The following is a 26,994-nucleotide window of genomic DNA, read 5'->3' on the forward strand; positions in this document are numbered from 1 at the left end:
ATGTGACCCGGCGCTGGGTGACGTCATCGGATTCCTGGTTCCCAACGCTGAGGCTGTCGCTGCCAATCAGCCCCCAGGTAATGAGGGAGCTAAATTCAAAATTAAACCACAGTCTGGTGTGAAAAGAATAGAAGCGGCAAGTTATTTTCCGAATCACACATTTGTTAATAGTGCAGGAGGAGGCCCTTCAGGCCATCGTGTCTGCACCGGCTCTCTGAGCATTTTAACTCATTGTCAATCTCCTGCATTTTCCCCATAACCCTGCACATTGTTTCTATTTAAATAATCACCCAATGCTTGGATTGAACCTGCTTCCACCACAATCCCAGGCAGCGCATTCCAAACCCTAACTACTCGCTGTGTGAAAAAGTGTTTTCTCACCTCACATTTGTTTCTTTAGCAAATCACTTTAAACCTGTGCCCTCTGGTTCTCGATCCGTTTACCAGCGGGAACAGTTTCTCCCTCTCTACTCTGTTTTTGAAAACTTCTATCAAGTCTCCTCTCCAAGGAAAACAGTCCCAACTTCTCCAATCTTTCCTCATAGCTGAAGTTTCTCATCCCTGGAACCATCCTTGTAAACCTCTTCCGCACTGTCTCCAATGTGTTCACATCCTTCCTATAATGTGGTGACCAGAACTGTACACAATATTCCAGCTGAGGTCTAACCAGTGCCTTATATAAGTTCATCAAAACCTCCCTGCTCTTCTATAAAAGCAAAAAACTGCAGATGCTGGAAATCCAAAACAAAAATAAAAATACCTGGAAAAACTCAGCAGGTCTGACAGCATCTGCAGAGAGGAACATAGTTAACGTTTCGAGGCCGTATGACTCTTCAACAGAACTAAGGAAAAATAGAAAAGAGGTGAAATATAAGCTGGTTAAGGGGGGGGGGGGGGCGCGGTGGGACAGATGGAGCTGGATAGAGGGCCAGTGATAGGTGGAGATTGCCAAAAGATGTCATAGACAAAAGGACAAAGAGGTGTTGAAGGTGGTGATATTATCTAAGGAATGTGCTAATTAAGGGTAGAAAGCAGGATGAACAAGGTACAGATAGCCCTAGTTGGGGTGGGGTGGGGGGAAGTGATCGAAATAGACTAAAAGGTAGAGATAAAACAATGGATGGAAATACATTTAAAATAATGGAAATAGGTGGGAAAAGAAAAATTTATATAACTTATTGGAAAAAAGGGGGATCAGAAAGGGGTTGGGGATGGAGGAGAAAGCTCATGATCTAAAATTGTTGAACTAAGTATTCAGTCCGGAAGGCTGTAAAGTGCCTAGTCGGAAGATGAGGTGCTGTTTCTCCAGTTTGTGTTGAGCTTCACTGGAAGAATGCAGCAGGCCAAGGACAGACATGTGGGCATGAGAGCAGGGTGGAGTGTTGAAATGGCAAGCCTCAGGGAGGTCTGGGTCATGCTTGCGGACAGACTTATATCCTGTGCCCCTATTAATGAAGCCTAGAATACTGTATGCTTTAGAAACAGTTCTCTCTACCTGTCCTGCCACCTTTAATGACTTATATACACATACACCTGGATTCACATGGGTTTTTAACAACAATTGATTAGTGTCATGGTGGTCACCATTACTGGGACTAGCTTTCAGATTTTTTAAAATTGCTTCTGCACACCCTTTAGAATAGTGTCCTTTATTTTATACTGACTCTCCATGTTCTTTGTACCGAAGTGCATCACCTCACACTTCTCTGCCTTGAACTTCATCTGCCACCTATCTGCCCACTCCACCAATGTGTCAATGTGCTTTTGAAGTTCTACACTGTCCTCCTCACAGTTTACAATTCTCACAAATTTTGTGTCATCTGCAAACTTTGCAATTTTCCCCTGCACACCAAGATCTAGATCATTTATATCAGGAAAATCAAGGGTCCCAATATTGACCCCTGAGGAACTCCACTTATTCCAGCCCAAAAAATACCCTTTAACCGGGGTATGGGATCCTGAAAAGTAGTTTAGAGAGAAGAGAAGCTGAGATGGAATTTAAAGTTAAAGTCAAAGTTAGTGCAGAGGGATCTGGGTGTCCTCGTGCATGAATTGAAAGCTAGTATGCAGGTACAACAGGTAATAAGGAAGGCAAATGGAATTTTGGCATTTATTGCTAAATGAATAGAATATAAAAATAGGGAAGTGTTGTTGCAACTGTACAAGGCATTGGTGAGACCGCACCCGTCAGTTTTGGTCCCCTTACTTGAGGAAGGATGTAGTTCCATTGCAGGTGGTTCAGAGGAGGTTGACTAGATTGATTCCAGAGATGTGGGGCTTGTCTTATGAGGAAAGATTGAGCAGTTTAGGTCTATACTCGCTAGAGTTCAGAAGGATGAGAAGAGATCTAATTGAGGTATATAAGATCCTAAAGGGGAAAGAAAAAGTAGACGTGGAACAGATGTTTCCCCTTGTGGGGCATTCTAGAATGAGGGGCCATAGTTTTAGGCTAAGGGATGGTAGATTTGAATCAGAGATGAGGAGAAATTACTTTTCTCAAAGGGTTGTGAATCTGTGGAATTCACTACCTCAGAGTGCAGTGGATGCCAGGATGCTGAATAAATTTAAGGAGGAGAAAGACAGATTTGTAATTAGTAACGGGTTGAAAGGTTATGTGGAGAGGGCGGGAAATTGGAGTTGAGGCCGAAATGAGATCAGCCATGATCGTATTGAATGGTGGGGCAGGCTCGAGGGGCTGAATTGCCTACTCCTGCTCCTAGTTCTTATGTTCTTATGTTAAAACGCTAGTAAGTCTGGAAGTCAGAGGAAACATAGGCTAGATAAGAAAGAAGTGAAAAACTAAGATAAAAGCAAAATACTGCAGATGCTGGAAATCTAAAACAAAAACAAAAATACTTGGAAAAACTCAGCAGGTCTGACAGTATCTGCGGAGAGGAATACAGATAATGTTTCGAGTCCAAATGACTCTTCATCAGAACTAAGTAAAAATAGAAAAGAGGTGAAATATAAGCTGGTTAAGGTGGGGTGGGACAGGTCAAGCTGGATAGAGGGCCAGTGATAGGTGGAGATTACCAAAAGATGTCAGACAAAAGGACAAAGAGGTGTTGACGGTGGTGATATTAGCTAAGAAATGTGCTAATGGGGACATTAAGGGTGGAAAGCAGGACGAGCAAGGGACAGACAGCCCTAGAGGGGGTGGGATGGGAGAGAATCGAAATAGGCTAAAAGATAGAGATAAAACAATGGATGGAAATACATTGAAAAATAATGGAAATAGATGAGAAAAGAAAAACATATAAATTATTGGAAAAAGCGGAATCAGAAAGGGTGTGGGGAAGGAGGAGAGAGTTCATGATCTAAAGTTGTTGAACTCAATATTCAGTCCAGAAAGCTGTAAAGTACCTAGTTGGAAGATGAGGTGCTGTTCTTCCAGTTAGTGTTGCTGTTCACTGGAACATTGCAACAAGCCAAGGACAGACATGTGGGCATGAGAGCAGGGTGGAGTGGAGGTCTGGGTCATTCTTGCGGACAGACCGAAGGTGTTCCGCAAAGCGGTCACCCAGTTTACGTTTTGTCTCTCCAATGTAGAGGAAACTGCATTGGGAGCAACGAATGCAGTAGACTAAATGGAGGGAAGTGCAAGTGAAATGCTGTTTCACTTGAAAGGAATGTTTGGGCCCTTGGACGGTGAGGAGGGGGGAAGTAAAGGGGCAGGCGTTGCACCTTCTGCGGTTGCATGGGAAGGTACCTTGGGAGGGGTTTAAGGGGTAGGGGGTGATGGAGGAGGGACCAGGGTGTCCCGGAGGGAACGATCCCTGTGAAATGCTACCAAGGGTGGCGAAGAGAAGATGTGTTTGGTGGTGGCATCATGCTGGAGTTGGCGGAAATGGCAGAGGATGATCCTTTGAATGCGGAGGCTGGTGGAGTGTTAAGTGAGGACAAGGGGGACCCTATCATGGTTCTGGGAGGGAGAGGAAGGTGTGAGGGCAGATGCGCAGGAGATGGGCTGGACATGGTTGAGGGCCCTGTCAACCACTGTGGGTGGAAAACCTCGGTTAAGGAAGAAGCAAAACATATCAGAGGAACTGTTTTTGAAAGTGGCATCATCAGAACAGATGCAACGGAGGCGAAGGAACTGAGAGAATGGGATGGAGTCCTTACAGGAAGTGGGGTTTGAGAAGCTGTAGTCATTGTAGCTATGGGAATCGGTAGGCTTGTAATGAATTTGGTGGACAGTCTATCACCAGAAATTGAGACTGAGATATCAAGGAAGGGAAGTGAAGATTCAGTGATGGACCACGTGAAAATGATAGAGGGGTGGAAATTGGAAGCAAAATTAATAAATTTTTCCAGATCCAGACGAGAGCATGAAGCAGCACCGAAGTAATCATCGATGTACCGGAGAAAGAGTTGTGGGAGGGGGCCGGAGTAGGACTGGAACAAGGAATGTTCCACATACCCCATAAAGAGACAGGCATAGCTGGGGCCCATGCGGGTACCCATAGCCACACCTTTTATTTGGAGGAAGTGAGAGGAGTTGAAGGAGAAATTGTTCAGTGTGAGAACAAGTTCAGCCAGACGGAGGAGAGTACTGGTGGATGGGGATTGTTCGGGCCTATGTTCAAGGAAGAAACTAAGGGCCCTCAGACCATCCTGGTGGGGGATGGAGGTGTAGAGGGATTGGACGTCTATGGTGAAGAGGAAGTGGTTGGGGCCAGGGAACTGGAAATTGTTGATGTGACGTAAGGTGTCAGAGGAATCACGGATGTAGGTGGGAAGGACTGGACAAGGGGAGAGAGAAGGGAGTCAAGATAATGAGAAATGAGTTCCATGGGGCAGGAACAGGCTGACACGATCGGTCTACCGGGACAGTTCTGTTTGTGGATTTTGGGTAGGAGGTAGAAGCGGGCCGTCCGAGGTTGGGCGACTATCAGGTTGGAAGCTGTGGGAGGAGATGAGGTCAGTGACAGTCCTGGAAACAATGGCTTGATGTTCAGTGGTGGGGTCATGGTCCAGGGGGAGGTAGGAGGAAGTGTCTGCGAGTTGACGCTCAGCCTCCTCGAGGTAGAGGCCAGTGTGCCAGACAACAACAGCACCACCCTTGTCAGCAGGTTTGATAACAAAGTCAGGGTTGGACCTGAGAGAACAGTGTGGCAAGTTCAGGAAGAGACAGGTTAGAGCGCGTGAGAGGAGCAGAGAAATTGAGACGACTGATGTCACGCTGACAGTTCTCAATGAAAAGACCAAGAGCAGGTAAAATTCCAAAGGGAGGGGTCCAGGTGGAGGGAGAATATTGGAGGCGGATAAAATGATACATTGAACAGGGAGAGGACTCCTGCCCAAAGAAGTGAGTACAGAGGTGAAGGCGGCAGAAGAAGAGTTCAGCATTGTGCAGAGTCTGAAATTCATTGAGATGAGGGTGAAAGGGTATGAAACTGAGTCCTTTGCTGAGCACTGAACGTTCAGCAGCAGAGAGGGGAAGGTCAGGGTGTATGATGAAAACACAGCTGGGCTGGGATTGGAAGATGGGATAGGGACAGAGGGATGGGCAGGGTCCTGGATGGGTGTTGGTGTCGATGAGTTGTTGGAGCTTGTGTTCCTTTGCATCTGAAAGCAAGAGACAAAGTTTCTTGTTGAGGCGTCGGATGAGACAAAGAATAAAATGGTGGCAAGGACAGCTTAGAAATAGGATGCGTCAGCGCTGCTGGAGGGAGAGGTCGAGTTTGTTCATATGGCGGCGTGTGGCACTGAGTGTGGGTTTCAGGATGCGACGAGAACAGTCCGAGGAGTGTTGTATGTCCAGGAGATAGCTGTAATCCTGGATGTGTGCGAAACATGAAGGGTGGAACTTCAGTTGGAGTCCACATGGGTTAAGTTGGAGACTGAGACAGTCACTGAGGAATGATATATGGCTGTGAAAGCGAGTTTTAGTAAACACCTTGTCCAACACCAGGAGAGAAATGGAAAGCAATGAAGGTGAACAAGGCAAAAGAGACAGGCAGAAATCCTGTCGGAGAGAAGAGCAATACTTCTTCAAGGTAGACATTCCTTGAAGAGAGGTGGCAGTCAAGTTAAACACTAAGGTAAAAGCAAAATACTGCAGATGCTGGACATCTAAAACAGAAACAAAAATACCTGGAAAAACTCAGCAGATCTGACAGCATCTGTGGAGAGGAATACAGTTAACCTTCAGTCTGTCCGCAAGCATGACCCAGACCTCCCTGTTGCTTGCCATTTCAACACACCACCCTGCTCTCATGCCCACATGTCCGTCCTTGGCTTGCTGCAATGTTCCAGTGAAGCTCAACGCAAACTGGAGGAACAGCACCTCATCTTCCGACTAGGAACTTTACAGCCTTCCGAACTGAATATTGAGTTCAACAACTTTAGATCATGAACTCTCTCCTCCTTCCCCACATCCTTTCTGATTCCCCTTTTTCCAATAATTTATATATATTTTTCTTTTCCCACCTATTTCCTTTATTTTTATATGTATTTCCATCCATTGTTTTATCTCTACCTTTTAGCCTATTTCGATACCGCCCCCCCCTCCAACCCCACTAGGGCTATCTGTCCCTTGCTTGTCCTGCTTTCCACCCTAAATGTCCCCATTAGCACATTTCTCAGCTAATATCACCACCGTCAACACCTCTTTGTTCTTTTGTCTATGACATCTTTTGGCTATCTCCACCTATCACTGGCCCTCTATCCAGCTCTACCTGTCCCACCCTCCCTTAAGCCAGCTTATATTTCACCTCTTTTCTATTTTTCCTTAGTTCTGATGAAGAGTCATTCGGACTCGAAATGTTAAATGTGCTCCTCTCCGCAGATACTGTCAAACCTGCCGAGTTTTTCCAGGTATTTTTGTTTTTGTTTAAGAATGAAGTGAGTTTAGCAAGGCTAAATGGAATATATTTTGATGCAAGGAGCTTGAGGAATAAGACAGGTGAGCTGAGGGCACAGGTAGGCATGTGGGAATATGATATCATAGCTATGACTGAGACTTGGCTAAAAGAAGGGCAGGATTGGCAGCTCAACATTCTTGGTTATAGGGTATTCAGATGAGATAGAGAGGGGAATAAAAGAGGAGGGGGAGTTGCAATATTGATCAAGGAATCAATTATAGCAGTGAGGAGGGATGATAACTTGGAAGATCATCAAATGAAGCCATATGGGTAGAAGTAAAAAAGGGGCAAACACGCTGTTGGGTGTGTACTATAGGCCCCCAAACAGTCAGGGAACCATAGACAGTCAAATATGTAATCAAATTTCAGAGAAGTGTAAGAATAATAGGGCAGAAATAGTAGGGGATTTTAACAACCCAAATATTAACTGGGATAGTTTTAGTTTGCAAGGTAGGGAGGGAGCAAAATTCTTAAGTTGCATCCAGGAGAACTTTTTTTAGCCAGTACATAGAAAGCCCAACGAGGGAAGAGGCAGTTCTAGGCCTAATCAGAAATGAACCAGGGCAGGTGGAAGGCGTATCAGTATGGGAGCATTTTGGAGATAGTGGCCTTAACTCAGTTAGATTTAGGATAGTTATGGAAAAGGATAAGGTTGGGCTGGGAATAAAAGTTCTAAAATGGGGAAAGGCTAATTTTACTAAGATGAGATATGATTTGTCCCAACTGGACTGGGAGCAGCTACTTGCAGATAAAACTGTGTCAGAGCCATGGGAGGCATTCAAGGAGGAAATAGCGTGAGTATGGGCAAATGCGATCCCGTAAAGAAAAAGGAGGGGAGGGACGGGATCCAAGTCCGGGGAACCCTGGATGTCAAGGGACATAAAGGTTAGGATTAAGAAAAAAAGAGAAGCTTATGACAGATACCGAGGGCTCAATACGGCAGAGTCCCTAGAGGACTATAACAAGTGCAAAGGGAAACTTAAAAAGGAAATTAGGAAAGCTAAGAGAGTGCATGAGAAAGCATTGGTGGGTAGAATAAAGGAAAACCCAAGGGTTTCTCAAAAATATATAAAGAACAAGAGAATAACTAGGGAAGAGTAGGGCCAATTTGGGACCATAGAGGTAATCTGTGTGTGGACCTGGAAGACGCGGGTGCAGGCCTCAATGAGTACTTTGCGTCGGTCTTCACAATGGAAAAGGACGACGCAGATATAGACATCAGAGTTGAGGACTGTGAAATATTAGAGGAAATTAACATAGAGAGGAGGTACTAGTGGGTTTAGCGGCATTAAAAGTGGATAAATCCGCAGGCCTGGATGAGATGTATCCCAGGCTGTTGAGGGAGGCAAGGGAAGAGATATCAGGGGCCCTGGCAGTAATTTTCAAATCGTCTCTGGCCACAGGTGAAGTGCCAGAGGTCTGAAGCACTGCTAACATTGTCCCATTATTAAACAAGGGAGGAAGGGATAGACCAGGAAATTACAGGCCAGTCAGTCTAACCTCGGTGGTGGGGAAATTACAAGAAAGAATTCCGAGGGACAGAATATATCTACACTTGGAGAGACACGGATTAATCATGGATAGTCAGCATGGATTTGTTAAGGGAAGGCTGCTTTTGACAAATTTGATTGAATTTTTTGAGGAGGTAACCAAGAATGTTGATGAGGATAATGCATTTGATGTGGCCTACATGGACTTTAACAAGGCTTTTGATAAGGTCCCTCATGGCAGACTGGTCAAGAAAGTAAGAGCCCTTGGGATCCAAGGCAAAGTGGCACGTTGGATCCAAAATTGGCTGAGAGGCAGGAACCAGAGGGCGATGGTCGAGGGATGTTTCAGTGACTGGAAGTCAGTTTCCAGTGTGGTTCCGCAGGGCTCGGTTCTGGGGCCCTTACTGGTTGTGGTGTACATAAATGATTTGGATTTAAAAGTGTAAGGTATAAATGATCAAGAAGTTCGCAGGTGACACAGAAATTGGTAGGATGGCAAATAGTGAGGAGGATAGCCGTAAACTGCAAGAGGATATCAATGGACTGGTCAGGTGGGCAGAGCAGTGGCAAATGGAATTCAACCTGGAAAAGCGTGGGGTAATGCACTTGGGGAGGGCTAACAAGGCACCGGATTATACAATAAAGGGTAGGACCGTGGAAATTACTGAAGATCAAAGGGACCTTGGTGTGCATATCCTGAAGGTAGCAGGGCAGGTAGATAAGGTGGTTAAGAAGGCATATAGGATACTTGCCTTTATTAGCCAAGGCAAAAGATACAAGAGCAGGGAGGTTAAGCTGGAACTGTATAAAATGCTGGTTAGACCCCAATTGGAGTACTGTGTGCATTTCTGGTCGCCACTTTATAGGAAAGATGTGATTTCACTGGAGAGGGTGCAAAGGAGATTTACCAGGATGCTGCCTGGGCTGGAGGGTCTGATCTATGAGGAAAGATTGGAAAGGCTGGGGTTGTTTTCCTTGGAGTAGCGAAGCGTGAAAGGGGACCTGATAGAGGCATTTAACATTATGAGCATAGATAGGGTAGATAGGAAGGCACTTTTTCCATTAGTAGAGGGGTCAATAACCAGGGGGCATAGATCTAAGGTAAGAGGTAGAAGGCTAAGAGGGGAGTTGAGGAGGAATTTTTTCAACGAGAAGGTGGTGGGAGTCTGGAAGTCACTGCCTGAAAGGGTGGTTGAGTCAGAAACTCTAGTAACATTTAAGAAGTATTTAGATTCACTTGCGTTGCCCTCGCCTCCAGGGCTATGGGCCAAGCCCTGGAAAATGGGATTAGTGTAGTCAGATCTTTGTAGACCGGCGCAGACATGATGGACCGAATGGCCTCCTTCTGTGCTGTAAACGTCTATGAGTCAATACTCTGTTTCCTATCCCTCAGCCAATTTTGTATCCACATTGCTGCTGTCCCTTCTATCCATGACCTATAACTTTCCTCACAAGTCTTGTGTGGCACAGTATCGAACGCCTTTTAGGAGTCCATATACATCGCATCAACGGCCTTTCTCTCAACAACCATCTGTTACCTCTTCAAAAAACTCCAAGTTAGTTGGACACGATTTTTCTTTAACATACCCATGTTGTCTCTTCCGAATCAGTCCATGCTTTTCCATGTGACTATTAATTCTATCTTGAATAATTATTTCTAGAAATTTTCCACCAAAGTTAAACTGACTGGTCTGTAATTTCAGGGCAGATCTTTACAACCTTTCTTGAACAAGGGCATGATGTTTGCAATTCTCCAGTCCTCCGGCACCTCCCCTGAATCCAGGGAACATTGAAAGATTATGGCCAGTGCCTCTGCAATTTCCACTCTCACTTCCTTCAATATTCTTGGATTCATCTCATCCAGTCCCAGTGCCTTATCAACTTTAAGTACCGACAGCTTATCCAATACTCATTCAGATGAAGAAGAGTCACATTGGGCCAAAAGGTTAACTCTGTTTCTCTCTCCACAGATGATGCCAGACCTGCTGAGTTTTTCTAGCACTTTCTGTTTTTATTTCAGGTTTCCAGCATCTGCAATATTTTTCTTTCATTGCGATATAAAAAAGAAGTCTTGTGGTGAGGTGGGTAGTGTCCTTGCCTCTGGGCCAGAAGTCTGCTCTTGATCATCAGCAAAGTGATGGATGGAAGGTAGAACTATAGAAAGGTTAAGGCACAGAAAAAGGCCATTCAGCCTGTCATGTCTCCACCAGCCATGAAAGAGAAACAAAGAAACTAGTTGCCCATTTTTAGTCCCACTTTCCAGAACATAACCAATAGCCTTGCAGGTTATAACACTTCAGATGCAGACCCAGATACGTTTAAATGAAATAAAAACAGAAAATGCTGGAAAAGCTAAGCAAGTCTGGCAGCATCTGTGGAGAGAGAAACAGTTCACGTTTTGAGTCTGTAACACCCTTCTTCCACCAATCACCTTAAATCTAGGACCTCTGGTAATTGATCCCTTAGCTAGGGGAAACAGTACACCTCAAATAGGTCACCCCTTAGCCTCCTCTGTTCTAAGGAAAACAACTCAAGCCGATCCAATATTCCTACATAGCTGCAATGTTCAAGCCCTGGCAACATTCTTGTAAATCTCCTCTGTACTCTCACCAGGGCAATTATATTCTTCCTGTAATCTGGTGACCAGAACTGTACACAAAATTCCAGCTGTGGCCTAACCAGCATTTTATACAGTCCCACCATTACATCCCTGCTTTTGTATTCAATATCTCACCCAATAAAGGAAACCATTCCATATGCTTTTTTTACTAGCTGCCCTGCCACTTTCAAGGACCTGTGGATATGCACTCCTAGGTCTCTCACTTCCTCAGTCCCTCTCAATAACTTCCATTTATTGCATATTCCCTTGCCTTGCTTGCCCTCCCCAAATGCATTACCTCACACTTCTTTGCATTGAATTCCATTTGCCACTTTTCCACACACTCAACCAAACCATTGATATCATTCTGGAGTTGACAGCTATCCTTTTCACTGTCAACTACATGGCCAATTTTTGTGTCATCTGCAATTTCCCAATCATGCCTCCCATATTTAAGTTCAAACCATTAATATCACAGAATTGTTACTGTGCAGAAGGAGGCCATTCATCCTGTCATTTCTGCACTGGCTCTCCCAATGAGCATTATGACTCAGTGCCAATCTCCTGCATTTTTCCCATAACCCTGCACATTGTTTCTATTCAAATAATCATCCAATGCCCTGTTGAATGCCTCGGTTGCACCTGATTCCACCACACTTCCAAGCAGTGCATTCCAGACCTGAACCACTCACTGTGTGAAAAAGTTTTGCTTCTTTTGCAAATCACTTTAAATCTGTGCCCTCTCGTTCTCGATCCTTTTACGAGCAGGAAGTTTCTCTCTATCTACTCTGTCCAGCCCCCTCATGATTTTGAACACCGCTATCAAATTTCCTCTTAGTCTTCTACTCTCTGAGGAGAATAGTCTCAACTTCTTCAGTCTATCCTCATAACTGAAGTTTCTTATCCCTGGAACCATTCTTGTAACCCTCTTCTGCACTCTCTCCAATTCCTTCACATCCTTCCTAGTGTGTGGTACCCAGAGCTGTACACAATACGCCAGCTGAGGTCTAACTAGCGTCCTATACAAGTGCAGCATAACTGCCTTGCTCTTGTACTCCATGCCCCTATTAGTAAAGCCCAGGATACTGTATGTTTTATTAACTGCTCTCTCCACAATATATGCAACAAATAGCAAGGGTGCCAACACTGACCCCTGTGGAATGCCACTGGAAACCGCTTTCTATTCCCAAAAACATCCATTGGCCATTACACTCTGTTTCCTGTCATTGAGCCAATTTTGGATCCACTCACCACCTTCCCATGTATCCCAAAGGATCTCATTTTCATGACCAGTCTGCCATGTGGGACCTTGTCAAATGCTTTACTGAAATCCATGTAAACAACATCCACTGCACAACCCTCATCAGTCCTCCTTCTAACTTCCTCACAAAATTCTATTAAGTTAGTAAAACACAATCTTCCCCTAAGGAAATCATGCTGAATATCTGTGCTGTCCTAAGTGACAGTTATTCCTGTCTCTCAGAATTGATTCCAATAATTTGCTCACTACCAAAATCAGATTGACTAGCCTATAATATTCTGGCCTATCGCTCGTACACTTTTTAAATAATGGTACAACGTTCACAGACTTCCAATCCTTGGGTACAGTAGAACAATAGAAAAGTTACAGTGCAGAAAGTTGCCATTCAGCCCATCTTATCGATGCCAGCCAGAAAAAGATTAAAAAAGGAACTGGGTGTTCATTTTAATCCCACTTTCCAGCACCTGATCTGTAACCTTGTAGGTTACAGCGCTTCTGATGCAGATCCAGGTACCTTTTAAATGAGTTGAGTATTTCAGCCTCAACTGCTGATTTAAGCAGTAAATTCCAGACACCCACCGCCCTCTTCATGAAAAAGTCTTTCCTCATGTCCCCTCTAATCCTTCTACCAATCACCTTAAATCTATGCCCCGGTAATTGATCCCTCAGCCAGGGAAACAAGTCTTTCCTGTCTACCCTATCTAAGTCCCTCATAATTTTGTACACCTCAATTAGGTCACCCCTCAGCCTCCTCGGTTCTAAGGAAAACAACCCCAGCCTATCCAATATTTCCTCATAGCTGCAATTTTCAGGCCTTGGCAACATTCTTGTAAATCTCCTCTGCACTCTTTCCAGAGTAATTATGTCCTTCCTGTAATGTGGTGACCAAAACCTTACACAAAATTCCAGCTGTGGCTTAACCAGCATGTTATACAGTTCCATCATTACATCCCTGCTTTTGTATTCAACAGCTCATCCAGTAAAGGAAAGCATTCTATATGCTTTATTGACCACCTTATCCACCTGTCCTGACACCATCAGGGACCTGTGGACATATACCCCAAGGTCTCTCACTTCCTCAACCCCTCTCAACATCCTCCCATTTATCGAGTATTTCCTTGCTTTGTGTTCCCTCCAAAGTGCATTACTTCACACTTTTTCGGATTGAATTCCACTTACCACTTTTCTGTCCACTCAACCAAACCATTGATATAATTCTGGAGACAACAGCTATCCTCTTCACTATCAACTACATGGCTAATTTTTGTGTCATCTGCAAATTTTCCAATCTTACCTCCCACATTTATGTCAAAATTAATATATACAACAAACAGCAAGGGACCCAACACTGAGCCCTGTGGAACACCACTGTAAACCGTTTTCCATTCGCAAAAACATCCATTGACCATTACAAAAACAAAAATAGCTGGAAAAACTCAGCAGGTCTGACAGCATCATGAAGAGTCATATGGACCTGAAACGTTAACTGTCTTCCTCTCCACAGATGCTGTCAGACCTGCCGAGTTTTTCCAGCTATTTTTGTTTTTGTTTCAGATTTCCAGCATCCGCAGTATTTTGCTTTTATCTTAGCATTGACCATTACACTTTGTTTCCTAACACTGAGCCAATTTTGGATGCATCTTGCCACCTTTCCCTGTATCCCATAGGATCTCACTTTTCTGACCAGTCTGCCATCTGGGACCTTGCCTTACTGAAATCCATGTAGACAACATCTACCGCACTACCCTCATCAATCCTCCTTGTTACTTCCTCAAAAAATTCTATTAAGTTAGTAAGACATGATTTTCCCCTAACAAAACCATGCTGACTATCCCTGATCAATCTAAGTGACAGTTTATCCTGTCTCTCAGAGTTGATACCAGTTATTTACCCACCACCGGAGTCAGACTGACCAGTCTATAATTTTCTGGCCTATCCCTCACACATCTTTTAAATAATGGTACAACATTTGCAGATCTCCAATCCCCTGGTACCTCGCCTATCCTCTAGTGAGAATTGGAAAATGATCCTCAGAGCATCCATTCTTTCCTCCCTGGCCTCCTTTAACAGCCTGCAATACAATCCATCTGGCCCTGGTGATTTAGCAACCTTCAAGGATGCCAGGTCTTCCAGTGCTTCCTCTCTCATTATGCTTATTGTATCTAATATTTCACAGTCTTCCTCTTGAACTAGAATGTCTGCATCATCCCTCTCCTTAGTGAAGACAGAGAGAAGGTACTCATTGAGAACCCTGCCCACACTTTCAGCATCAGAGCACAAGCTTCCATGTACATCTCTAATAGGCCCTACCCTTTCCTTGTTATTCTCTTGCTCTTAAAGTGCTCGTAAAACATCTTTAAATTTTCTTTGCTTTACAGAATCACAGAATCACACAGTGCAGAAGAGGCCCTTCGGACCATCAAGTCTGCAGCAACAAGTGAGAAACACCTGACTTACCTACCTAATCCCATTTACCAGCACTTGGCCTTGAATGTTATGACGTGCCAAGTGCTCGTCCAGGTACTTTTTAAAGGATGTGAGGCAACCCGCATCCACCACCCTCCCAGGCAGCGCATTTCAGATCGTCACCACCCTCTGGGTAAAAATGTTTTCCTCACATCCCTCCTAAATCTCCTGTCCCTCACCTTGAACTTGTGTATCCTCGTGACTGACCCTTCAACTAAGGGGAACAGCTGCTCCCTATCCACCCTGTCCATGCCCCTCATAATCTTGTACACCTCGATCAGGTCACCCCTCAGTCTTCTCTGCTCCAACGAAAACAACCCAAGTCTATCCAACCTCTCTTCATAACTTAAATGTTTCATCCCAGGCAACATCCTGGGGAATCTCCTCTGCACCCCTGCTAGCGCAATCACATCCTTCCTATAACTGTGCACAGTACTCCAGCTGTGTCCTCACCAAGGTTCTATACAACTCCAACATGACCTCCCAACTTATGTAATCTCGGCCTCGATTCATAAAGGCTAGTGTTCCAAATGCCTTTTTCCTCATCCCACTAACATGCCCCTCTGCCTTCAGAGATCGCTGGACACACACTCCAAGGTCCCTTTGTTCCTCAGAACTTCCTAGTGTCATGCCGTTCATTGAATACTTCCTTGTCAAATTACTCCTTACAAAGTGTATCAAATCACACTTTTCAGGGTTAAATTCCATCTGCCACTTATCTGCCCATTTGACCATCCTATCTATATCTTCCTGTAGCCCAAGACACTCAACCTCATTGTTAACCACCTGGCAAATCTTTGTGTCATCCGCAAACTTACGAATCCTAAACCCCACATAGTCATCTATGTCGTTTATATAAATGACAAATAATAGGGGACCTGGCACATATTTCTGTGGTACGCCACTGGATGCTGGCTTCCAGTCACTAAAGCATCCTTCTATCATCACCCTCTGTCTCCCACAACTAAGCCAATGTTGAATTCACCTTATTAAATTATCCTGTATCCCATGTGCATTTGTCTTCTTTATAAGTACCCATGTGGGACCTTGTCAAAGGCTTTGCTGAAATCCATATAAACTACATCAACTACACTACCCTTATCTACACAGCTGGTCACCTCCTCAAAAAATTCAATCAAATTTGTTAGGCATGACCTCCCTCTGAAAAAGCCATGCTGACTATCCCTGATCAAACCTTGCCTCTCCAAGTGGAGATAGATTATCTCCTTCAGAATTTTCTCCAATAGTTTCCCTACCACTGACGTGAAACTCACTGGTCTGTAGTTCCCTGGCTTATCTCTACAACCCTTCTTAAATAGCAGAACCACATTAGCTGTTCTCCAGTCCTCTGGCACCTCCCCCGTAGCCAGAGAGGAATTAAAAATTTGTGTCAGAGCCCCAGCGATCTCCTCCCTTGCCTCCCTCAGCAGCCTGGGACACAAATCATCCAGACCTGGAGATTTGTCCACTTTTAAGCCTGCCAACACCTCCAATACCTTGTCACTCCCTATATCAATTTGCTCAAGAACCTTACAGTCTCTCTCCCCGAGTTCGATACCTTTATCCTCATTCTCTTGGGTGAAGACGAATGTGAAGTATTCGTTCAACACTCTACTGATGTCCTCTGGCTCCACCCAAAGCTTGCCCCCTTGATCCCTAATGGGTCCTACTCTTCCCCTGGTTACCCTCTTCCCATTGATATACTTATAGAATATCTTGGGATTTTCCCTACTTTTACCAGGCAGAGCTTTCTCATATCCCCTCTTTGCTCTCCTAATTGCTTTCTTAAGCTCCACCCTGCAGTTTCTGTACCCCACTAATGCCTCCGCTGATTTACTCCCCTTTTACCTGCTAAAAGCCTCTCTTTTCCTTCTCATCATATCCTAAATATCTCTGGTCATCCATGGTTCTCTGGGCTTATTACTCCTTCCTATCACCCTAGAGGGAACATGTTGAGCCCGCACCCTCCCCATTTCCTTTTTGAACACCCCACACTGCTCTTCTGTAGATTTCCCTACAAGTAACTGTTCCCAGTCTACCTTGGCTAGATCCTGCCTTATTTTACTAAATTCCCCTCTTCCCCAATCCAAAACATTTTTTGCAACTTGTCTATTTCTTTGTTCATAACAAGCTTAAACTGTACTAAAATGCTCCCCCACCTCAGCCACCTGTCCAGCTTCTCTCCCCAGAATTAGGTCCAGCTTTGCCCTTGTTGGACCCTCTACATATTGACCTAAACAGTTCTCCTCTGCACATTTCAAGTAATCCACTCCATCCAAGCCCTTAACACTATGTCTATCCCAATTAATGTTGGGAAAGTTGGAATCGCCTAATATAATTATTGTTATTGTTTTTACACACCTCCACATCTTGTGCACATATTTGCTCTTCAAGTTCCAGCTGACTATCTGGGGGTCTATAATAAACACCTAATAATGTGGCTGCCTCTTTTTTATTCCTAAGGTCTACCCACAAAGCTTCATTCGATGCCCCCTCCAAGATATCATCTCTCCTTACTGCAGTAACTGACTCCTTAACTAATAATGCAATGCCGCCTCCCCTTTCATCCCCTCTCCTGTCTCGCCTGAAGATTCTATATCCCGGAATGTTGAGCTGCCAATTCTGCCCCTCCCTCAACCACGTCTCAGTGATGACTACTATATCACAATTCCACGTGTAAATCCTCACCCTTAACTCTTCCATTTTACCTGTAATACCCTTGGCATTAAAGTAGATGCCATCCAGCCTTGCCTTACTCCCCTTAATGTAGCTGTAGTCCCACTGACTTGAGTGTTTTACTGTATTATGATGTGTCCCTATTCTGCTAATATTCTGTGTCCAATCCCCTTGCTGAATTAGTTTAAACTCCTCCCAACAGCACTAGCAAACCCACCCGCAAGGACGTTAGCCCAGCTCTGGTTCAGATGTAGACCATCCCGCTTGTACAGGGATTTCCCCAGAAATGGTCCCAATGATGCAGAAATCTAAAACCCTCCCCCCAGCACCAACTCTTAAGCCACGTATTCATCTGCGCTATTCTCCTATTTCAGTGCTCACTAGCACGTGGCACTGGGAATAATCCAGAGATTACAACCCGAGAGGTCTTGCTTTTCAGTCTACTGCCTAACTCATTGAATTCTTGATGCAAGAACTCATCCCTCTTTGTACCTATGTCATTGGTACCAACATGTACCACGACCTCTGCCTTATCACACCCCCCCTTCAGGATGCCCTGCAGCCATTCAGTGACATACCAGACCCTGGCACCAGGGAGGCAACACACCATCATGGAGTTACGTTGACGGTCACAGTAGCGCCTATCTGTTCCCTTGACTATAGAATCCCCTATTACTATTGCTCTTCCTCTCTTCTTCCCCTCCTGTACGGACAGGCTGCTTGTGGTGCCAGAAGCTTGGCTCTGTCTGCTCTCCCTGGAGGAACTAGCGCCCTCATCAACCTTCAAAATGGAGTACCGATTTGTGAGCGGGACCCCAGGGGACTCCTGAACTATGCGCCTGTTTCCCTTGGACTGCCTGGTGGTCACCCATTCCCTTCCTTCCTCAAGTCCCTTCAGCTGCGGTATGACCACCTCTCTAAATGTGCTATCCACGATGCTCTCAGACTCGCGGATGCTCCACAGTGTCCCCAGCCGTCAGTCCAGGAGCTGCAGCTGGGCACACTCCCTGCACACATGCTGGTCCCGGGCACTGGAAATGTTCCTGGTTTCCCACATGGAGCACAAGGAGCTCACCTCGGCTTTGAGCTCTCCTGCCATGACTTATCCCTTTAAATTAAACGTTTTAAATCAATTACTCTAGGGGCCTTCTTTCCTGATCCTCATCGCTATATATACAAACTATAAACCACAAAAAGACCTTAAACTGATCGTGTGCTTCGAAGAGTCCCTTTCTTAAATAGAGCTGAGGTGAGCTGAGTTGACTCACACTAGTTAAGCTTCAGTTAGTAATCAACACCTATTCACGCCCTAATCATAGTTCAGGTGATTGATAGTTAACCTGCCAATATTTTTTCATATCCTCTCTTTGCTTTCCCAATTTCCTTTTTTACTTCACCCCTGTACTTTCTATACTCCTCTAGCTTTCTACAGTATTAAGCTTTTTGTGACTGCTCTATTTCTGTTTTATCTTACCTTGTATGCTTCTGGATAATCAGATGGCTTTAGATTTGGCAGTACCACCCTTTATCTTTGTGGGAAGATGTCTACACTGTGCCCGTAGAATCTCACTTTTGAACACCTCCCACTGATATGACACCATTTTCCCTTCTAATACTGTATCTAGTCCACTTTCACTAATTCACCTCTCAATTTTGTAAAATTTGCCTTCCCCCAATTGTCACAACTCACTGGAGATAGTGCACTGTAATGTCAAGCCCCGCTGTTCCCTGTGTTGTGACAAATGTGAAAAATTTGATCAAACTATCAGATTGCCCCAATTTAGGTAAACAGAATATGAGCACCAGGTTTGTAAACTTAATGAGTAAATAACTGTTTATTGAACAAATTGTATTTAACTAGTGGCAAAAGAAAGAAATATTAACTGCTAACTTCTAACTCTATAACTTAAGTTCTACCCCTTCTTAAACCCATATACTCAAATACATACTCACACACACATAAGACACACAAAGCATGGATTTTAAGGCTGAGATAAAACAGTTCAATAGCATCAATCTGGAGTACAGGATTAGATGGGTCTTCCAAATTTCTTGCAGTTTGTTGTTGATGACACGAGGTGGTCTCCCAGCACTTTCAGTCTGTGGTTCACTGGTTGAAAACTTGTTTTTCAGTGTCTCGACTGGCGATTTTTTTTCCTCCTTTCCTCCTGATAGTGGTTTTCAGAGAAAGCAGGTTACAGAGATTTGAGGAACAACCAGCGAGCTATTATGAAAGAATTACTGGAATCTTAAAAGCACAGAAGAGAGAGGTTTTAGGTCTTCCCTCTTTGCTGGCTAGGAGCTGTACTTCCTGCACTGTTACCACACAAAACCCTGTTCACCTGGTCAAGAGCCAATTAAAATGCTGTCGTCAGGCAAAAACAGAATTACCTGGAAAAACTCAGCAGGTCTGGCAGCACAGCGGAAAAGAAAAGAGTTGACGTTTCAAGTCCTCATGACCCTTCAACAGAACTAGGTGAATCCAAGGAGGGGGGTGAAATATAAGCTGGTTTAAGGTGTGGGGTTGGGGGGGCGTTGGGTGGGGGGAGAGAAGTGGAGGGGGTTGGTGTGGTTGTAGGGACAAGCAAGCAGTGATAGGAGCAGATCATCAAAAGATGTCACAGACAAAAGAACAAAAGAACACAGAGGTGTTGAAGTTGGTGATATTATCGAAACGAATGTGTTAATTAGAATGGATGGTAGGGCACTCAAGGTATAGCTCTAGTGGGGGTGGGGGGAGCATAAAAGATTTAAAAATATTTAAAAATAATGGAAATAGGTGGGAAAAGAAAAATCTATATAAATTATTGGAAAAAACAAAAGGAAGAGGGAAGAAACAGAAAGGGGGTGGGGATCGGGGAGGGAGTTCGAGACCTAGAGTTGTTGAATTCAATATTCAGTCCGGAAGGCTGTAAAGTGCCTAGTTGGAAGATGAGGTGCTGTTCCTCCAGTTTGCGTTGAGTTTCACTGGAACAATGCAGCAAGCCAAGGACAGACATGTGGGCAAGAGAGCAGGGTGGTGTGTTAAAATGGCAAATGACAGGGAGATTTAGGTCATTCTTGCGGACAGACCGCAGGTGTTCTGCAAAGCGGTCGCCCAGTTTACGTTTGGTCTCTCCAATGTCGAGGAGACCGCATTGGGAGCAACGAATGCAGTAGACTAAGTTGGGGGAAATGCAAGTGAAATGCTGCTTCACTTGAAAGGAGTGTTTGGGCACTTGGACATGAGGAGAGAGGAAATGAAGGGGCAGGTGTTGCATCTTTTACGTGGGCATGGGGAGGTGCCATAGGTGGGGGTTGAGGAGTAGTGGGTGATGGAGGAGTGGACCAGGGTGTCCCGGAGGGAACAATCCCTACGGAATGCCGACGGGGGCGGGGGGGGGGGGGGAAGAGAAGATGTGTTTGGTGGTGGCATCATGCTGGAGTTGGCGGAAATGGCGGAGGATGATCCTTTGAATGCGGAGGCTGGTGGGGTGATAAGTGAGGACAAGGGGGACCCTAACATGTTTCTGGGAGGGAGGAGAAGGCGTGAGGGCGGATGCGCGGGAGATGGGCTGTACACGGTTGAGGGCCCTGTCAACAACCGTGGGTGGAAAACCTCAGTTAAGGAAGAAGGAGGACATGTCAGAGGAACTGTTTTTGAAGGTAGCATCATCGGAACAGATGCTACGGAGGCGAAGGAACTGAGAGAATGGGATGGAGTCCTTCCAAGAAGCGGGGTGTGAGGAGCTGTAGTCGAGGTAGCTGTGGGAGTCGGTAGGCTTGTAATGGATATTGGTGGACAGTCTATCACCAGAGATTGAGACAGAGAGGTCAAGGAAGGGAAGGGAAGTGTCAGAGATGGACCACATGAAAATGATGGAGGGGTGGAGATTGGAAGCAAAATTAATAAATTTTTCCAAGTCCCGACGAGAGCATGAAGCAGCACCGAAGTAATCATCGATGTACCGGAGAAAGAGTTGTGGGAGGGGGCTGGAGTAGGACTGGAACAAGGAATGTTCCACATACCCCATAAAGAGACAGGCATAGCTGGGGCCCATGCGAGTACCCATAGCCACACCTTTTATTTGGAGAAAGTGAGAGGAGTTGAAGGAGAAATTGTTCAGTGTGAGAACAAGTTCAGCCAGATGGAGGAGAGTAGTGGTGGATGGGGATTGTTCAGGCCTCTGTTCGAGGAAGAAGCTAAGGGCCCTCAGACCATCCTGGTGGGGGATGGAGGTGTAGAGGGATTGGACGTCCATGGTGAAGAGGAAGCGGTTAGGGCTAGGGAACTGGAAATTGTTGATGTGACGTAAGGTGTCAGAGGAATCGCAGATGTAGGTGGGAAGGGACTGGACAAGGGGAGAGAGAAGGGAGTCAAGATAATGAGAAATGAGTTCCATGGGGCAGGAGCAAGCTGACATGATCGGTCTACCAGGACAGTTCTGTTTGTGGATTTTGGGTAGGAGGTAGAAGCGGGCCGTCCGAGGTTGGGCGACTATCAGGTTGGAAGCTGTGGGAGGAAGATCCCCAGAGGAGATGAGGTCAGTGATAGTCCTGGAAACAATGGCTTGATGTTCAGTGGTGGGGTCATGGTCCAGGGAGAGGTAGGAGGAAGTGTCTGCGAGTTGACGCTCAGCCTCCGCGAGGTAGAGGTCAGTGCGCCAGACAACAACAGCACCACCCTTGTCAGCGGGTTTGTTGACAATGTCAGGGCTGGACCTGAGAGAACGGAGTGCAGTAAGTTCAGAGAGAGAGAGATTAGAATGGGTGAGAGGAGCAGAGAAATTGAGACGACTAATGTCGCGCCGACAGTTCTCAGTGAAAAGATCAAGAAGATAAGATTCCAGAGGGAGGGGTCCAGGTGGAGGGAGAATATTGGAGGTGAGTAAAAGGATCCGTTGAACGGGGAGAGGACTCTTGCCCAAAGAAGTGAGCCCGGAGACGAAGATGGCGGAAGAAGAGTTCAGCATCGTGCCGAGCCCGAAATTCATTGAGGTGAGGGCGTAAGGGTATGAAACTAAGTCCTTTGCTAAGCACTGAACATTCAGCGTCGGAGATGGGAAGGTCAGGGTGTATAGTGAATACAGGGCTGGGGCTGGGATTGGAAGATGTGGGGACGGAGGGACAGGCAGGGGTGGAGGGTCCTAGATGGGTGTTGATGTCGATGAGTTGGTTGGAGCTTGCGTTCCTTAGCACTTGAGAGAAAGTGAAAAAGTTTCTTGTTGAGGCGTCAGATGAGATGAAGAATAAAATGAAACTGAGGGCACGCGCAGCTTTGAAAAAGGGTATGGCGGTGCTGCTGGAGGGGGAGGTAGAGTGTGTTCATATGGCGGCGCGTGGCATATGAACACACTCGACCTCTCCCTCCAGCAGCACCGCCATACCCTTTTTCAAAGCTGCACGTGCCCCCAGTTTCATTTTATTCTTCGTCTCATCCGACGCTTCAACAAGAAACTTTTTCTCTTTCTCTCACGTGCTAAGGAACGCAAGCTCCAACAACTCATCGACATCAACACCCATCTAGGACCCTCCACCCCTGCCTGTCCCTCCGTCCCCACAACATCTTCCAATCCCAGCCCCAGCCCTGTATTCACTATACCCCCTGACCTTCCCATTTCCAACGCTGAATGTTCAGTGCTTAGCAAAGGACTTAGTTTCATACCCTTACGCCCTCACCTTAATGAATTTCGGGCTCGGCACAATGCTGAACTCTTCTTCCGCCGTCTTCGTCTCTGGGCTCACTTCTTTGGGCAGGAGTCCTCTCCCCGTTCAACGGATCCTTTTACTCACCTCCAATATTCTCCCTCCACCTGGACCCCTCCCTCTGGATTCTTACCTTCTCTTGATCTTTTCACTGAGGACTGTCGGCGCGACATTAGTCGTCTCAATTTCTCTGCTCCTCTCACCCATTTCTAATCTCTCTCTCTCTGAACTTACTGCACTCCGTTCTCTCAGGTCCAACCCTGACATTGTCATCAAACCCGCTGACAAGGGTGGTGCTGTTGTTGTCTGGCGCACTGACCTCTACCTCGCGGAGGCTGAGCGTCAACTCGCAGACACTTCCTCCTACCTCTCCCTGGACCATGACCCCATCACTGAACATCAAGCCATTTTTTCCAGGACTGTCACTGACCTCATCTCCTCTGGGGATCTTCCTCCCACAGCTTCCAACCTGATAGTCGCCCAACCTCGGACAGCCCGCTTCTACCTCCTACCCAAAATCCACAAACAGAACTGTCCCGGTAGATCGATCGTGTCAGCTTGCTCCTGCCCCATGGAACTCATTTCTCATTATATTGACTCCCTTCTCTCTCCCCTTGTCCAGTCCCTTCCCACCTACATCCGTGATTCCTCTGACACCTTACGTCACATCAACAATTTCCAGTTCCCTGGCCCCAACCGCTTCCTCTTCACCATGGACGTCCAATCCCTCTACACCTCCATCCCCCACCAGGATGGTCTGAGGGCCCTTAGCTTCTTCCTCGAACAGAGGCCTGAACAATCCCCATCCACCACTACTCTCCTCCATCTGGCTGAACTTGTTCTCACACTGAACAATTTCTCCTTCAACTCCTCTCACTTTCTCCAAATAAAAGGTGTGGCTATGGGTACTCGCATGGGCCCCAGCTATGCCTGTCTCTTTATGGGGTATGTGGAACATTCCTTGTTCCAGTCCTACTCCAGCCCCCTCCCACAACTCTTTCTCCGGTACATCGATGATTACTTCGGTGCTGCTTCATGCTCTCGTCGGGACTTGGAAAAATTTATTAATTTTGCTTCCAATCTCCACCCCTCCATCATTTTCATGTGGTCCATCTCTGACACTTCCCTTCCCTTCCTTGACCTCTCTGTCTCAATTTCTGGTGATAGACTGTCCACCAATATCCATTACAAGCCTACCGACTCCCACAGCTACCTCGACTACAGCTCCTCACACCCCACTTCCTGTAAGGACTCCATCCCATTCTCTCAGTTCCTTCGCCTCCGTCACATCTGTTCCGATGATGCTGCCTTCAAAAACAGTTCCTCTGATATGTCCTCCTTCTTCCTTAACTGAGGTTTTCCACCTATGTTCGTTGACAGGGCTCTCAAAAGTGTCCGGCCCATCTCCCGCGCATCCGCCCCTCACGCCTTCTCCTCCCTCCCAGAAACATGATAGGGTCCCCTTTGTCCTCACTTATCACCCTACCAGCCTCCGCATTCAAAGGATCATCCTCTGCCATTTCCGCCAACTCCAGCATGATGCCATCACCAAACACATTTTCCTTGTCGGCATTCCGTAGGGATTGTTCCCTCCAGGACACCCTGGTCCACTCCTCCATCACCCACTACTCCTCAACCCCCACCTATGGCACCTCCCCATGCCCACGTAAAAGATGTAACACCTGCCCCTTCACTTCCTCTCTCCTCACGTCCAAGGGCCCAAACACTCCTTTCAAGCGAAGCAGCATTTCACTTGCATTTCCCCCAACTTAGTCTACTGTATTCGTTGCTCCCAATGCAGTCTCCTCTACATTGTAGAGAGCAAACGTAAACTGGGCGACCGCTTTGCAGAACACCTGTGGTCCGTCCGCAAGAATGACTCAAACCTCCCTGTTGCTTGCCATTTTAACATTCCACCCTGCTCTCTTGCCCACATGTCTGTCCTTGGCTTGCTGCATTGTTCCAGTGAAGCCCAACGCAAACTGGAGGAACAGCACCTCATCTTCCAACTAGGCACTTTACAGCCTTCCGGACTGAATATTGAATTCAACAACTTTAGATCTTGAACTCCCTCCTCCATCCCCACCCCCTTTCTGTTTCTTCCCCCTTCCTTTTGATTTTTCCAATAACTTATATAGATTTTTCTTTTCCCACCTATTTCCATTATTTTTAAATATTTTTAAATCTTTTATGCTCCCCCCACCCCCACTAGAGCTATACCTTGAGTGCCCTACCATCCATTCCTAATTAGCACATTCATTTAGATAATATCACCAACTTCAACACCTCTGTGTTCTTTTGTTCTTTTGTCTGTGACATCTTTTGATGATCTGCTCCTATCACTGCTTGCTTGTTCCTACAACCACACCAACCCCCTCCACTTCTCCCCCCACCACCCAACACCCCCCCCGCCCCCCACCCGACACCTTGAACCAGCTTATATTTCCAGCATCCGCAGTTTTTTTGTTTTTATATTTCACCCCCCTGCTTGGATTCACCTAGTTCTGTTGAAGGGTCGTGAGGACTTGAAATGTCAACTCTTTTCTTCTCCACTGATGCTGCCACACCTGCTGAGTTTTTCCAGGTAATTCTGTTTTTCTTTTGGATTTCCAGCATCCGCAGTTTTTTGTTTTTATCTCTGTCGTCAGGCAGTTCCCCTTAGTGCAGGACTCCTTTCTTCATCATCCTGTTCTTTTATAGCACATTCTGTTCCAGGATAGCAACATTGTAGATATTCCTCATCCTGTTCTAGCGAACATGTCTTTCAACTGCAGCAATGGTAGTTTTTAAAGCTACTGTCCAATTTTAAAGCCACGGTCCAAGAAAAATTAAAATAGGTTCCTTACGCAATTTAGAACTTTTATTCCTGTTCTATCTTTGTCCTTTTCCATAATGATGCTAAATCTAACTGTATTATGGTCACTGTCTCCAAAATGGTCCCTCACTGCTACTTTGACCACTTGCCCAGATTCATTTCCTAAAACTAAGGACAGAATTATCCTAGATTTGCACTAAGTGTGGTAGCGGGCTTGAAAAAGTTGTTTTACCTGCCGGCCACAATGGCAGTTTTTCAAGCTGTTTTGTCCCCTTCCTGCCTCATAAATTATGCAGTCACGGGAAACACCCCAGATCATGGACGGCAGGCCTCCAATTAGCCCACCGTGCACATTTCTCAATGTTTGCAGCCCAGGACAGCAGTGCTGAAGACATGGCCCCAAATGCCAGGAAGATTGCAGTCCCCCAATTCAGTGACACATCCCTGGGACACCTTTAGGACACCATGGAGGCCCACCACAAAGTCCCATATCCCCTCTCTGGCTGCAGGGGGCCCATCAGTCTCACCACTCTGGCTTGGGATGCAGTGGCAGTGGTGGTCAGTGTCAATGCTGCACACGAGAGGTCAGCCATCCAGTGCAGAAAACGGATCAATGATCTCATCCGTGCCGCCAGGGTAAGGCAACCGTCTTGTCAATATCAACTCACCCACTCAAAAGCCCATCACACATTCGCTGACGTCTCACTGACTGCCAGCTCAAGGGATATCACCACTCACTCTCTCACTCACCCTCACATCTCCATCTGGCCTCATCTCCTCTGGAGACTGCCTCATCATCCCGTCCATGACTCCACACAGCACGCACACATGCCTGGCATCCTCTTCAGTTGGCCTAGCATACGCCTTGTTCACAGTCTCACCGTTTGTCTTTATGCAGGATAAGATCACACACAATCGCCGGGACAGGCCCCAGGTCGGGGTGGAGTGCCAGACATCAAGGTCCTCATTCCATTTGACAGTCGTGAGTTGAAGCTGGTTGGAGAGGGCGTGGACCGTTCCTGCGGCGATGGTGAGATTGGTGGTGAACATCCACATGAGGATCCTGCATCACATGATCCGTCTCTCAACACTACCGTGAGTCCACTGTTCTGTGTTCAACATGGCTACCAAGCACT

General features: G+C 46.0%; 1 long non-coding RNA gene across 1 annotated transcript; it reads left to right on the forward strand.

The window, feature by feature from the left end:
• Positions 1 to 24: 24 nt before the first annotated feature.
• Positions 25 to 26,799, forward strand: LOC121281977. Its single transcript, XR_005943982.1, has 3 exons — positions 25 to 77; positions 14,595 to 14,653; positions 26,757 to 26,799. It is a non-coding gene; the product is annotated as an uncharacterized LOC121281977 (long non-coding RNA).
• Positions 26,800 to 26,994: the final 195 nt, after the last annotated feature.

Source organism: Carcharodon carcharias, chromosome 9 (assembly GCF_017639515.1).
Source record: "Carcharodon carcharias isolate sCarCar2 chromosome 9, sCarCar2.pri, whole genome shotgun sequence".
NCBI classification, from domain to species: domain Eukaryota; kingdom Metazoa; phylum Chordata; class Chondrichthyes; order Lamniformes; family Lamnidae; genus Carcharodon; species Carcharodon carcharias.